The sequence below is a fragment of the Dermacentor silvarum genome, chromosome 10, assembly GCF_013339745.2.
Source record: "Dermacentor silvarum isolate Dsil-2018 chromosome 10, BIME_Dsil_1.4, whole genome shotgun sequence".
Classification (NCBI taxonomy): domain Eukaryota; kingdom Metazoa; phylum Arthropoda; class Arachnida; order Ixodida; family Ixodidae; genus Dermacentor; species Dermacentor silvarum.
This window is the reverse complement of record NC_051163.1, coordinates 101,379,189-101,393,197: the sequence shown is the minus strand read 5'-3', so window position 1 is coordinate 101,393,197 and position 14,009 is coordinate 101,379,189. Positions and strand designations below refer to the sequence as shown.

Genomic DNA, 14,009 nt, shown 5'->3' with positions numbered 1-14,009 from the left:
GATATTTCCGATACAGAAAGGCGCGTCTTGCGCTGAGTTAGCTGGATGCGGCCACCGGATACTGATAAAGAACTATGCCTGACAATTTTTGTTTGAAGACAATTTTTGTTTGGCGCCAGGCAGGTCATGTGCTTTGAGCAGCAGGCTCTGAAGTCATGGCAGAAGGGACTATAGCTCAGCTTGATTCGACGCACGAATATTTGCCAAGTGTCAGGGAGAAAGATATTTACGCGCTATTCTACAAGGGTAAGCGGGATCCCGGATACGAAGTGGCACGATCATACGCACAGTATCTTCTTATGCCCACATCCCCACTGGCGCTACAAGAATGTCGTATTACGTCACACTAGCAATTAAGCCCACATTGCACCCTTTGTCAAATTTATTTCTTGTTTATCTGAGCCATCGAATGCACAAATTATCTTATTAGACTCGCTAACAATGATTTCTGAGATTAGTCTTGTCATTGCTTTCTTTATCCAAGCCCGACTTTTCTTAAAACAGATTAGGATTCCTACAATCATAATTAGACCAGAAATTGTTTGTGACAGGAGTATTTATGCGAAATTTCCGACTGTTATTTTTTTTACGTTATATTAAGGTTGTGGATCTTGAAACCCGATAAAAAATACTGCCAAGCCCCAGAGCACTCTAATAGCTTTCTGTAAACCATTTGTGCTTTCGATTTCCGGGATGTGCACGTATCGTGACGTCATGACGGTCATGTGGTAGCGGAACATCGCGATTGTCTGGCTTTTTCGCTTCGGTTGTCTGCTACGCTGCTTCATCGAACAGTGACGTGAGCAGTAGCATATCAGACAAACGCGAGTGCCAGGCTGCTTATATGTTGCTAGTCTGAGAACTGATGCTAAGTGGAAATGACGTCATTACTGCTCCGTTTTGCTTTCGCATTAGCAACACATGCCTAAAAACAAGCCATCAATAAAATTTAACGACTAATTTTCAAATAGCTATGTCGGGTTCGTTGCTTTTAGTTTGAACGTACCGTCCGCTTTGTATAATAATCCAACTGTATAGCAAGCACGCTACCCATGGCAATAAAGAGCAACTTGTCTTATGGCCTGATATTATTAAAAAATTGTGCCTTTTGATGCATTAGAAATCCGTTACATGTAGCTATGGTATGCCGTGGTATTAGCCGTGTTTGTTGAGCCCATCCGCATGAACGCTTCAGAAAATCTAACAGTATAACCAATGGTAATAAGAATCACACCCGCATTTTCAGACCATCCGCGAATCGACGTTCTCCATCCACTCCATCGAGTTGAACATAGCGCCACCCCTCGACTGGAAAAGACGCTTTGCTTCTCACAAAATAACGTGGAGTGTCAATGAAACGCAGTGACCACATCTGTCTAGCTGAGGCACTGCCATCAATTGTGTTGAGTCGAGGTGGAGTGTTGAGTGGAGATAAATTTCTAGAATAGGGAGGGTAATTCATGACGAATGCGGTTCTTCGTTACAGCCCGCACGGAGCCCGAATCAGTGGTCGCTGACAAAAAAGCCCACGGCGGCGGACAGTCATCGCAGGGAACGTCCAACAGGCAAGATACTTCCAAGCGTACCACCATGTTAATGGGTAAGCTTGCAGATATTCATTCTTTTTATATTTATGAAAATTCCCATAAACTGCTGAGGCCTTTACGAAATCTGTAAATCACTTTACGAAATCACTTTACGAAATCTACTAACAGAAAGGAAACGAGAAAACCGAGATAAAAAATTATGCTGATCCTACGCACTCTAGGAGTGGATGGTATGCGAAGCATCTTGCAGGTAAATGGCCATGCAGTACCGTCTTGGGTTCTTTGAAGAATTGCAACGCGCTCGTGTCAAGCAAGCAGTTGCGTTTGACGTGAGCCTGTGTGTGATGACAGAAACAATACAACGACGACAATACTATGATGAAGACGGCGTTGCGAGGATTGCTCTCCATTTGCAGAGAGAAAGGGCAACTTTAGTCAAACGGAAGCAGGCCAACCTAGATGCCGTCAGGGTAAAAGCAGATAGAACTTGGGCTGCACATGCCACCGGTAGCGACTGCTATGGCGTTCTTAGCACCCGCAGATAAATTCAGATAAATTAGCAGATAAATTAGAAGATAAATTCAAGCTAGTGCTTACGAACAACTATGCCGCTTTCGAAGGGGAAGAAGATAACATGGAAGCAATGAATGAGGCCCCCTAACTAGGCTATTTCAGAAGCCGCTACTGAAATACCGGCGCATCGCAGTTCGTCCAATACGAAATAAGTATAGCAGTATCTTTCACCCGTACACAGCGATGAAATTATAACTATTTTTCGCAGCAGTTGAAGGCATAGCGCATCTTGTGACGCGAGCACTTTGCAAGTGTGCCATACAAAATACATCATATAGGTGTCATTGCACCTGCTTTATCTGATATTTTTAACTTTTGTCTGAACTGCTCTACTATTCCGTTGCTAATGCAACTGGCTAGAGGTAATCGTGAAGATATATCCAACTACAGGCCAATATCTTTACTATCGCTCTTCTCTAAAGAGCCGAAAAAACACCTATCTATATTTCGTGAAAAAAAAAATACGGCTTTACAGGTTCACAGCACGACCTTACGAAAAACTGTTCCACAATAACAGCACTTCTAAAGCAAAAAGAATATTTATTAAAGAAAATGGCAAGACAACTAGTGTTACGAGTTTTATAGACTTTAAGAAGGCCTTTCATAGCTTAAACCATGCCATGTCGTAAAAAATGAAAAACATTGTTACCTTGCGGAAGTCACATATGCAGGTGTATTTACAATATATACAAGAGAGGTAACGAGACATAAACAAGATGGCTGGCGAGACCGATTCTACCTCAACAAGTGAAATCATCTTTTTCTGACTGGCGCCACTCTTGGTTGCGCCGTAACATAACCCCCGCCGGCAAAGGCGCCGTCTCGACACTAACTAGAAGATACGTTAACTCGCGGCAAAGTAAGGCTTCAGCCGGGATACATGCGCAACGTCAGTGGGGACAGGCGAGTCCACAGGGGCGACCTCGTAGTTGACATCGCCAAGTTGACGCAATATCGGTGTAGCACGGCAGCAGCTTTTCAGACAAGCCGACGCGGCGACATGGTGTCCATAGGAGGACAACAGAGCCAGGAGGAAATCTAACGTCCCGATGTCGGCTGCCGTACTGCATCTTCTGTGCGGCCTGAGAATCAGTGAGCCAGGAGCCGGCAATCTGGCGTGCCGTGTGAGTCCGGGCGAAGACATGGTGAGCCTATTCAGTGGGAGTGTTGGTCGAGGAAGGAAGCAGTATGTGAAAGGGCAAAGTAGGGTGGCGGCCGAACAGAAGGTCATCATCATCAGCCTATATTTATGTCCACTGCAGGACGAAGGCCTCTCCCTGCGATCTCCAATTGTTAGTTAAGCTTCTCCGCTCATCTGCGCCGCTGAGCAGTAATTTCGCTTTCCTTCTCCATGGCTATACCACACTGGCAAACGCCCAGCGCAAACGCCAGTTTGCCCGGCGCGCCAGCTGTGCTCCGTGTGACGTCACTGCTCCTCGCGCATGCGCAGCACGGCTCTCCAGGAGCCACGCGAAACTGCTCAACCTCGGCCAGTGTAGCTCACGCTACAAAAGTCTAAGCCGAGTATAACGTCGTAAGGGCATTGTTCCAAAACGGCAAACAAAACACTCGTTAGGTGCCCCGCGACGCCAGTGCGAGCAGCGCACATACCATGCATGGTAGGCGTGGGCACTCATAACGGATATATGCGCGCCAGTGTCAATGAGTGCTCGGACACTGACGCCATCGACTACCACGTCCATCACGTTCTGTTTGGTCGGCAAAGTGATCAGAGGGTATTGTGGTCGAGTCATCAATGCAGTGTCACCTCCGTCAGCTGCATCGCTTAGTTTTCCGGAGGCGGCCGTCGGGGCTGCATCGCGGACGGTGCGCGACGAGTCTGCGGCGATAGGGACGATGGTCGACGAGCTGGTGGAAAACGGGGCTGGTGACGTCTAAATGACAACGAGGGACTATTCCCAGGGGCACGAGCACCATTGTCTGGCTGTTGCGGTTCTTATGGAGGCTGGTAACGACGCTGACTCTGTTCGGGGCGATAATAACTGGTGAATGGCGGTCGCAGAGGAGTGGAGACAAGACGGTCCTTACAATGGCGAGCAGCGTGACCGATACGCCGGCAGGCAAAACAGATTGCCCAATCATCTGCGTTTCGCCACTCAGCTGGATTTCGGTAGCGTGCAGGATACCGCTGACCAGTTGAGGAGCATGGAGGTGGCCACAGCTGTGAAGCGGCAACGGCACATACCGAATGAACTCCCAGATTTGTGAGTTCTTCGTGGAGTACTGCCTGCACAAAGGGTGCTGTAGGCAAGTTGTTTGGCTCACTGGGTCGAGAAAAAAAAACGACTGCAGGAGCCATGGCGTCAAGTTATCGCGCCACTATCCGCGTCAGGTCATCTGATGATGATTCCCAGCCTGTCGTTACAAGAAAATGTCGCAGCTGTGTTCGGCAGACGTGCGACTGGCGTTGCAATGCGGCGGCTCTTGGGCTGCTCAAAGCGTTGACACTCATTTATGATGTCATGTACCGTTTCACAATTTTTGCACATTAGCAGGTTGAAAGCATCGTCCGATCCCTTTCAGTACATCTCCAACCTTGTCTGACTCAGGCATATCACTGTCGGCCTTACGGCACAGAGCCAGCATCACCTGGATGTAAGAGACGAACGATTCTGTGGATGTGTGGACGCGGGCCACGAGTTCTTTCTTAGCGGCGCTCTTCCGACCTGCAGGACGGCCGAACAAGTCCCTCAGTTTCTGTTTGCGCGTGTCCCTGTCATTAAGCTCTTACTCGTGGTTGTCATACCACACCTTCCCCATGCCTTGTAGATCGAAGACCAAGTTACCCAACATAATCGTGGGATCCCATTTGTTGTGGGCACTTACACGCTCATACGTGGCGATCCAGTCTTCCACGTAGAGGTGGTCGGTGCGGCAGGATGTTCCTGGATCCCGCGGCTCAGCCAGGACAACCGTCCTAGTAGTAGGCGTTGATGCGGGCCGCACCGTTTCGGGTCCTGTTTAGTCCATCATGTTGTCCTGTCCGAAGTGACGACCGCTGCGGAGCTCCGTTTTTGTTTCTCATGGGTACCCATCACCTCCACCAATTTATTACGTTGCGGAAGTCACCTATACAGGTGTATTTACAATATATACAAGAGATGCAACGAGACGTAAACAAGATGGCTGGCGGGACCAATTCTACCTCAACACGTCAAATAGTCTTCTTCTGACTAGCGCCAGCCTTGGTTGCGCCGTAACAATATGATTTCAGAGGTCACGCGTAACACTTGTACGTTCTTACTTACATGGGCGGTATCAGTATGCCGACGGTAATGGTTACATATCGCGAAGAATGTCAAACACGAACAGGATACTTCAAGGAAGTGTTTTGAGTCCACTTCTTTTTGTTCCGTAAATTACTGACGTCGTGAATAATAGCAAAAATGCATTTTTATTATGTATGCTGAAGACACCAGCACATTCTTTGGGGGAAACAATCTAAATGGCTTGACTGATTCTGCAAACACCTCCATTTCTAGACTTCACCGCTGGGCATATAGAAGTACCTTACAAGTGTACATGTCAGGAACTAAGAATATTTTCACCCTTAAAAGTAAGCCAGCCAAGTACTCGAGAATTCTTCGTAATGACTCAAAGGATATCGAAATCGTTTGAGGCGTTAGGTGTATGGTTTTCATATAGGCTACTGTAGAATATGCATGTTGATTACACCAGCCCGAAGGTTGTTCGTGCTGTTAGTATTTTATATCAATGGCGAATCCCTTCTTTCAAATGTTAACTTTTTCTCTTTCAGTCAATATTAAGTCGTATCTTCATTACTGTCATCTTTTTTGGGGAACTGCTACCTATACGAGCCTTAACCAACTTGATGTTCTTCGAAAAATTCAGTGCCATTCCATTTGGGAAGGTCAATTACCAGCGAAGGGGTGTATGTGGTGATTGACCGTTGCTCCGGTGAAACGTTTCAAGTTTGCGGAATCGGGGCCACATGGATGGTTCGCATTTCTTTCCGCTTCGCGGTCCTGGCGGGTAGCACGTTTACGCTTGTCATCCGCAGCCCGCTCATCGTCGATGTTCTCCTTCCGCCGCCGCCGCGCCCATATCCTCTTCTCCGCGAAACCCCGGAGATGTCAGTGGGCGCCACCAGGTGGCGCTACGCTTTGGGGCGATGCACCTTGTGGCATCGATGTGCGCTGACGCACAAAGAACCTACTCACGATATAGGAGATATTATAGCGTTTTTTTTAGGGACGGATACGCCAATTTCAGCGCGCGTACTATAGAGCTGACGCGCTCACGTGGCCGCCAGAGTGAGCGACGTAACGTGATGAAGAATCAAACGTACGTTTCTGCGAAAAGCATGGTGTGGTGCACAAGTTTTTTACGATCCCGAATTTTAAAAACGCCGACATCCCGACGTTTTTGTACGACGTCACAAGGTGACGCGACGCGTCTGAAATTGTTTTACGCTCCCTAAGTTTAAAAACGGCGCCATCCCGACGTTTTCATACGAAGCCACAAGCAGGCGCGAACGCCGCCATCACGATCTATGACGTTTTCATATTACGCCACAATGTGGCGCGACGCGTCTGAAATTGCTGAACTACATCCGGTCTATCTACTTCCGTTGCTGGACGCGATCTCCTGCAACCTAGCCTATAAAAGCTTCGTTGTAAAAGGCCATGAGAATTAAATTTAATCTTCCAAGCGATTCTCGCGCGGCCATCAGGGCCTTTGCATCAGGTTCCGTTTCGCCCGAGGTGGCTCGCATCCTGAGCGATAGGACCATTTCCTCACACACCATAACCTCGGTTTCCGGCTCACCTCGGATCGCACTTGTCCTCTGTAACTAACCTCAACGAGGTCGCCCACACCCGCGCGCGCGAGCTAACCCACCGCGCCGGGTCGGACGGAGGTGGTGCCTCGGAGACTGGTCGGGAGGCCTATAGAGACACTTTATTTACATTCAACGAGGTCACTAAGCACTATCAGCTGGGCAGGCGAACGTTTCCTCTTCCGCACGAGAAACTTTCCAGGCCGCAGGCAGCAACGCTTGGAATGTTGCAGACCAGGTCTTATCCTAGTCTATCGACTCTCAGCTCTTACACGGACACTTTTGAACAGGAATGCCCCGACTGTGACGAACATAGCAATTTAGAGCACATGCTCTGGCGGTGTTCCTCATTACGTGGCCCTCAACGCATCACCGAAGAAGAGTGGAACTCCGAGCTAGGGAGCCCCGATCTACTGCACCAGCTAAGGGCCGTCCAGAGGGCCCACGACGCGGCGGTGAGGCTCGGCCTGCCCGTCCCCACGTGGGAGCGGCCCGCTGCGCTGCCGCCCTGAACGGCGGCGGTGATTCTCAGTACCTATAATAAAGTTCATTGTCGGTCTGTTCCAAGCGAATGCCCCAGTCCAGAGAATTTTTTTACTGCAAACCTATCTACAGTGCTTAGCGTCTACAATGTCAATATTTCGTGTCGCTACAAACACCAACTGAGACGCAAGGTTTAAGATATTTGTGATATAGTGTCACTTCTCCTCCACATACTATCGCACACTTTACGCTGTATAGGATAGTTTTGCCCTAACGCAGCACGCACAAAGTAAGGCTCACAGATGCTGAAACACTATTTAGCTGAGCTTCTCAATAGCATTACATCTGCGGGCTTTAATAGGCACATTTAGTGACACATGTAATAGGCACATGTATAGTGATGCTCAACTTCGTTGTCATTTCGCAAATTGACTGCATCGTGCAATATTTATTGTTTTATTGCAAATGCAAGCATGTATTTAGTTTTTCATATTACTCTTTGATTACTTGCTTTTTGTTTTCAGAAGGAAATATGTTCTGTATTTTGTCACATATATACAATTCTACTTTATTTAATTTTTGTTCGTTTAAGGAAAGTTGCATTTCTGCTAACTGTTGTTATACATACTTGTTGCAATCCTTTGTATAGTCTTTATTGTGGTCAGTTTTCCTGTTTTTTTCTTGATTTGAATCAGTGTTTAACTGTGTAGAGCTCAGGAGCTCGTCAAGGTGCGGCCTTTTTTTTTGTAGGCCTCTCCTGATTGGAGCGGAAATCAATATTGATTGACTGATTGATTGATTGAAGTGGAAGGTAATGCAGCAGCGCCACAAGCAGACTCTCCCAGATAACAATGGAACTAACAAATAAACTACAAAGCATGAAAGTGCCCAACTCAAGATATCAGAAAGAATTTACTGAACTGTCAAAACTGATTAATCATAAGAAAGTATAGCCTCTAAAAGACTTAGGAAGCCGTAAGAAATGGGGGCTACATGGAATCTGTGACAAGGAAACTTGGCATAAGAAAGAACAATATGTACACAGTGACAGATAAGGGGGATAATGCCATCAGCAATTTCGATCGTATAAGTAAAGGCAGCATTTTACTTTTACACTGGCTTGTAGAGCACCCAGAGTAGCCGCGCAACCTTGGTGGCAAATTTCCTGACAAGTACCCTCAGAAACTGTGATGATGTCACCACCTTAATACAGTGCTTGAACGTGTGAGTATAAAGGCTTCCTATAGCATGGCTTCATAGTGCACCCTCAAGTGTAGCATATTTTTAGAAACTGTCCTCAGAGAGCGTGGGCAGAGGCAGGTATTCAGCAACAAAATAAGTGAGATTAGCGTATATTCCGATATTATAGAAGACGTTAGGTTAAAGGTGCAAGGCTACGGATGTTTTGAGTGCAGTATGCTTGATCACTGTCAGCCTCTCTATTGAAGCTTTAGAAAATGAGATGAACATTTGGAAGAATATCCGAGCGTCTACGGAGGTCTTGAGGCATTGCATTCTTTTCACTGAGGACAGCAGGTGAACGTCATGTACACTTTGTAAAAATTAAAAATTGTGGTTTGGAGAATTTTATGCAGTGGTTCGAATGAAGCCACGAACATTAAAATGTCGGTACACATTGCACTTAATATGCTTTCGGAATTTCCACAAAATCTAATTCTTTTAGTGCAGAGTTATTTAGGGACATAGAGAAACGTAGCCTGAAACCGTAGCATGACACGTTTAAGCCCTTCCTAAAAGAATATTTTACAAAGCCAGTAATTGATGCACATGCATTTAATTTGGCACACTAATTGGCTATAGCCGTTCCTCCAAGTCAACTGAACTTGATCTTGGCGGCATTTGTAGTTATGCCAGGGCTGCCGGAAAAATTTTGCGTTACTTGTAAGGCGTACTCGTAAAGCTTCGAAGCTCATGCACGCGTAATCTATTGCAAAACCGGTAATTATACATTACACTTCCAACTTCGCGTACCCGTTATCCAACGCCTTACCCTTAGCATCGTCAAATACAAACGAGGTAGATTGTATAGTTCAGTGAGGACAAAGGAGAAATGAAAATACGTTTCTTCTATCACGCATGAAAAAAAAACTATAAACGGGGGTACAATCATTATTTCCCATGTTTGCATCAAGCGAGAAAGATCAAATTTTTCCACACCATACACTTAGCATCCGCTATGTTTTCACTAATTTTAAATTGGTGTATTGTGGAATTTTTTTTAACATCTGGGAAATATCGTAGATAACAACAGCGCGACACTCTCGAATGCTTGAATAAGCAACGTTCTACAAAGGCTATGAATAGCCTGCACTGGATAAACATTTACCGTTCGCCACTCACAAAATGATTCCCACTTCATCTAAATATAAGCACCGTGCCTCACATAGTTAATCGTAAAGACTGGAGAAAAGGAAGTACATGCCTTGTACAGCGCACCATACATGGGTGGAGACGAATACTGAGGAATTATTTTCAACACAGATAATCAACCTACACACTCCAAGCTTTCGGAACTCGGCACCCATAAAGCGGCCTCCTTTTATACCCGTGCCACACGTGCAAAGTAAAGTGCACTTTGAGCGAGTGCACTTCAGCGCGTTGAGTGTCACTTTGGCGGTGCGCTGCTACACGAGAAAGAAAAGTGTTCTTTCAAATTGATGGTCATGGCAACCGGGAGTCAGACGGGAAGCATATATTTATTAATATAAAGATGTGTGCACGAAAACAGTTTATTATTGTTAGAAACAACATTTACAATCCACCTTTATAAGCGCCGGCAACGACGGAAACTTGACCAGCAACAGTCAAAACGACTCGATCCGCCAAACAACTCCGCAGTCATTACCCGGCGTGGTCGCGAACAGCCCGAGAGCGAGAGTAGTTTTGTGCTGTTCTTATTGCTTTCTTGCGGTGTGGCACATTTTATTATCTTGTAATTTTAGCAATTTAAAACAATGTTATTAAAAATTACTCCTGACTCTTCTTTCAATATCACTTCATGTATCTTCCAGTATCTTCTAAGCATTGCTAACGAGGCTACACACTTCGCCGCCGCGAAGTGAGTTCGCCGAACACACTCGCCGGCGAGTGCGCTCTGCAGTGAGTGTCACTAAGCGTTCCCGTGTGGCAGCCCGCGAATGACACTAGCCGCGAAGTGCACTCGCTCAAAGTGCACTTTACTTTGCGCGTGTGGCACAGGTATTAGGCAACCGCAGGAAATGGGAAGCCTTTCATAAACGCCTTAACACGGGCTGACAACCAGGGTTTATCAATGTTCATTTAACCCCTAAATTACACAGGAACGCCAAAATTTGCCTGCATATTGACCTTATTTTTCGTCGCATTTTCGCAAAATATAGACTTCATCAGTTGTGTAGTATTTTCAGCAAAATAGTAAAAACTGGCACATGACGTTTTCGAGTGCATTTATAGTCGCATTGCCAACATCGCTGTAGTAACTGAATTTAATCCTGTGGATTTGTCCCTGCGTGTACGGGATAATTATTTTATTGCGATAGCAATTATATGGACACTTGAAGCAGATTTCGGCCGTCGCCGTCGTCGTTGCCTTCGCCGTCGGCGTGAGGTTCCGTATAAAGTCCAAGGGCAATAAAATCGTCGCCGCGTGCCGTATGCGAGTAAAAGCCCGCGTGGGACGCGCGCTATCACGGAGAGCGAACGCACGGCGGAAACCAAACGCGACTTCCGTGGCGCGAAACGCCGTGGTGGTATGGAAGGGTGGGAGGGGGGGGGAGACGCTTTGCTGCCGCACCAAATGCGTATCTTGCAACCGGGCGCAAGGGGAACTGGCGACACAATCTCCCACGAGAAAGGAGCAAAGCGGGAAGGCAGCGCGAGAGGGGGGGGGGGGGGGGGGGGCTTCTACTCTGCCAACAAATGCGTTCATATACTTTGCGCTTTGCGCTTCGTTCTTTATTATGTTTGCGCTGGTACGGGCTCCCGGTGTTCTCGCGCGCACCGTATCTTGCAAGCGATCTCCACACGGCTCTGACCTTTGTACGCGCTGTGACTTCGACCGCTCAGTTTCCGTTGAGGCGATAGACCGCACGAACCTTCGCTCGCTGCGGTGGTTGCGCTTGCTGCCTGCGTTTTGACAGTGGTTGTTTGCGGTCATCGAGTGTGATCTATTCATGTTTGCTTGTGCGCGCTGACACCACGCTTGTTAATTCAGTTAGTAAGTGAATGTGTCCAACTCTATGCAGCCGATAAAACTACTATCCCTACTCCGAATAGCTCTCTGCGATAAAACGATAAAACAATATGAGTGCTGTGTTGGCGATTTTTCGTTTGTTTTCTTCGTGTCGTTGTTTTAATCGCGCTGTTTTGGGGCAACGAATCCTTGCCAGCCAGGCCAACTTAGCGCAGTACTTCAACTCTGGAGTTTGTGACAGTGATTTACTTTTTAAAGAACTAATGACCTATTTGTGTTTTTTTTAGAATTACATTCAGATATTTACCCATTTCGCTCACGCAAGCGTAGACCTCCGCGATATCTTTGCAATCCACTTCATTAGAATGCGCAATGGGGAGAGACAGAGCTACAATGCTGTAGAACGCGTATATGCTTCTGAGTCCGATTCCGACGCCCACAAACTTTGAGTATGTATGTATTTATAGACATGTTCACGCGTTTGTTTCTTTGTGGGTTCATTAACTAGAGCGGCAATGCTTTTTCTGTTGGATTTCAACCGCAGGAAGCACTACTAGCGAGCCACCTAAAACAATGAGCAGCATGGGGACAGAGTCAGAGACGTCAACATTGGAGACCACAATTTCCACAGTGGAAACAAGTGAGTAATCGAGTGACGCTAGTAGATGGCGATTCATTGCTGTACTGTGCAGTTTGATGGTGATGAATATCCAATACCATATTTCAGAAAGGTAAGTGAACTTCGTATTTATTGAGCGCAGAGGAAAATGGGTAATATGAGAGGCTTGAGTTCTCGATTCGTTACAACCACACACAAAATAGACAATGAAGTCTGCAGAAGCTGGCTTCATTGAAACAGCGCGCCACCCCAAAAGCCATAGGACTGCTGGCGAAATCAAAGTACTCTACTATCACACAAAGGAAGGCTCGTACATTTATGGGCAGTGAATAATGTAGTAATGACGCGCTTGTTGACAAAGCGTCGTGTCACGCGCCCAAAGGCGCAGGGATGGAGCTCACTCGATGACCGCGCACACTCGCCGCCACAACGCTGGCGCCATGAGCAGCGCCCGCAACGGTGAGGCGCGTGCATGTCCCAAAGTGAACTTTCCGTGCCTCCGCTCCATTCGCCGTTTCAACTGTCCCGCGCCTCCAAAACTCAGCGGATCACCTGACTTCCGACACTGGGCGCGCGTGAAGAAAGCGCTCACGAATCCACCAGATTTCTCGGCTTCGCCCTCGCATGCTCGCCCTTCGTCCTTAAATCCCGAGCAAATCAGCACAAAGGATCTCCAACAAACGGCGTTCTTGCCACCTATGCGCCTCCCACTTGGGATAGCAAGACGACGATGAAACCTCGCCTCGAGTGCCCGTATAAGTGTTATAACAATAAAATACAGAGCATGTAAAGATACAGGAGCCCCAGTCTATAATTCATAAGTGCCAAGAAATTCTGCGTGAACTTTTGCATTTGAGCCGCAACAGCCCTTCGTCGGGCCCTTTCAAGAGGTAATACACCTTGCTTTGGCGCATCATAACTTTATAATGTTTTTCTAGAGGGAGCGGCGTTTCGATGGATATCGGAACACCGATAGGGCCGAACAAAATGTTCATATCATGCAAGTGTACCAGCGTGCTGCTTTCCCAGAGGCCAACCAACTGTCGCAGCCATATCTCCTGAATAATTTCATATCACTTCTCTGTTCTACAGGATTCTATTTCTATAGGCGAAGCTGCTCGCTGTTGCGTAAATTACAGGCATAATGGTTTCCTTCGCCTGATAAAAGCCAACACCGTTGCTTTATTTCAGCTACGACTACGCCCTCTATGACAGAGATGCCGATGACAGCACAGGAGACAACGAAGACTACGACCATCCCTTTGTCCGCAAATTATACCACAGGTAAGCCACAGATACGTGTCTATACCACTTTCATAGTATTTGGCTGTAGCGAAGCGACTGTGTACTGCAGCTTGCTCAGAGAAATAACCACAGCAGTCTTCACAACCGGTGCAGCGAACCGAAAAAAAGTTGAGCCACCTCCTGCATTTCATGAGAAGGTTATCAGCGAAATTGTATTTTGAAAGAAACTTCATGAAGTATCGACTGACACCTCTTTACAATAAGGGGTACTTACACATATTATCTTCGTTGCATAAAGTCTACTCACATGCTTCATGTCGATAAGAGGACGATGCTTAGCAAAGACTGAAGGTTGGAATACCTTAGTTTGACACTAATTTTATTGTGGAAATGCTCGGTGGCCGGCGCCATCAATGATATTGTGACGTCAGGACAAAGAGAAAGATTTACGGTCACCCTGTATGAAAATAGTATGAATAGGAAAATATGTTGTCTATAAAAATTATTATTGGAGTGAAGCTGTTTACCTCT

At 46.7% G+C, this 14,009-nt stretch overlaps 1 long non-coding RNA gene across 1 annotated transcript; it reads left to right on the top strand.

Annotated features, from left to right (window-relative positions):
• Positions 1–1,492: 1,492 nt before the first annotated feature.
• LOC125940526 (uncharacterized) lies at positions 1,493–13,517 on the top strand. The gene is made up of 3 exons (XR_007463727.1): positions 1,493–1,600; positions 12,159–12,254; positions 13,425–13,517. It is a non-coding gene; the product is annotated as an uncharacterized LOC125940526 (long non-coding RNA).
• The last annotated feature ends 492 nt before the right edge of the window (positions 13,518–14,009 follow it).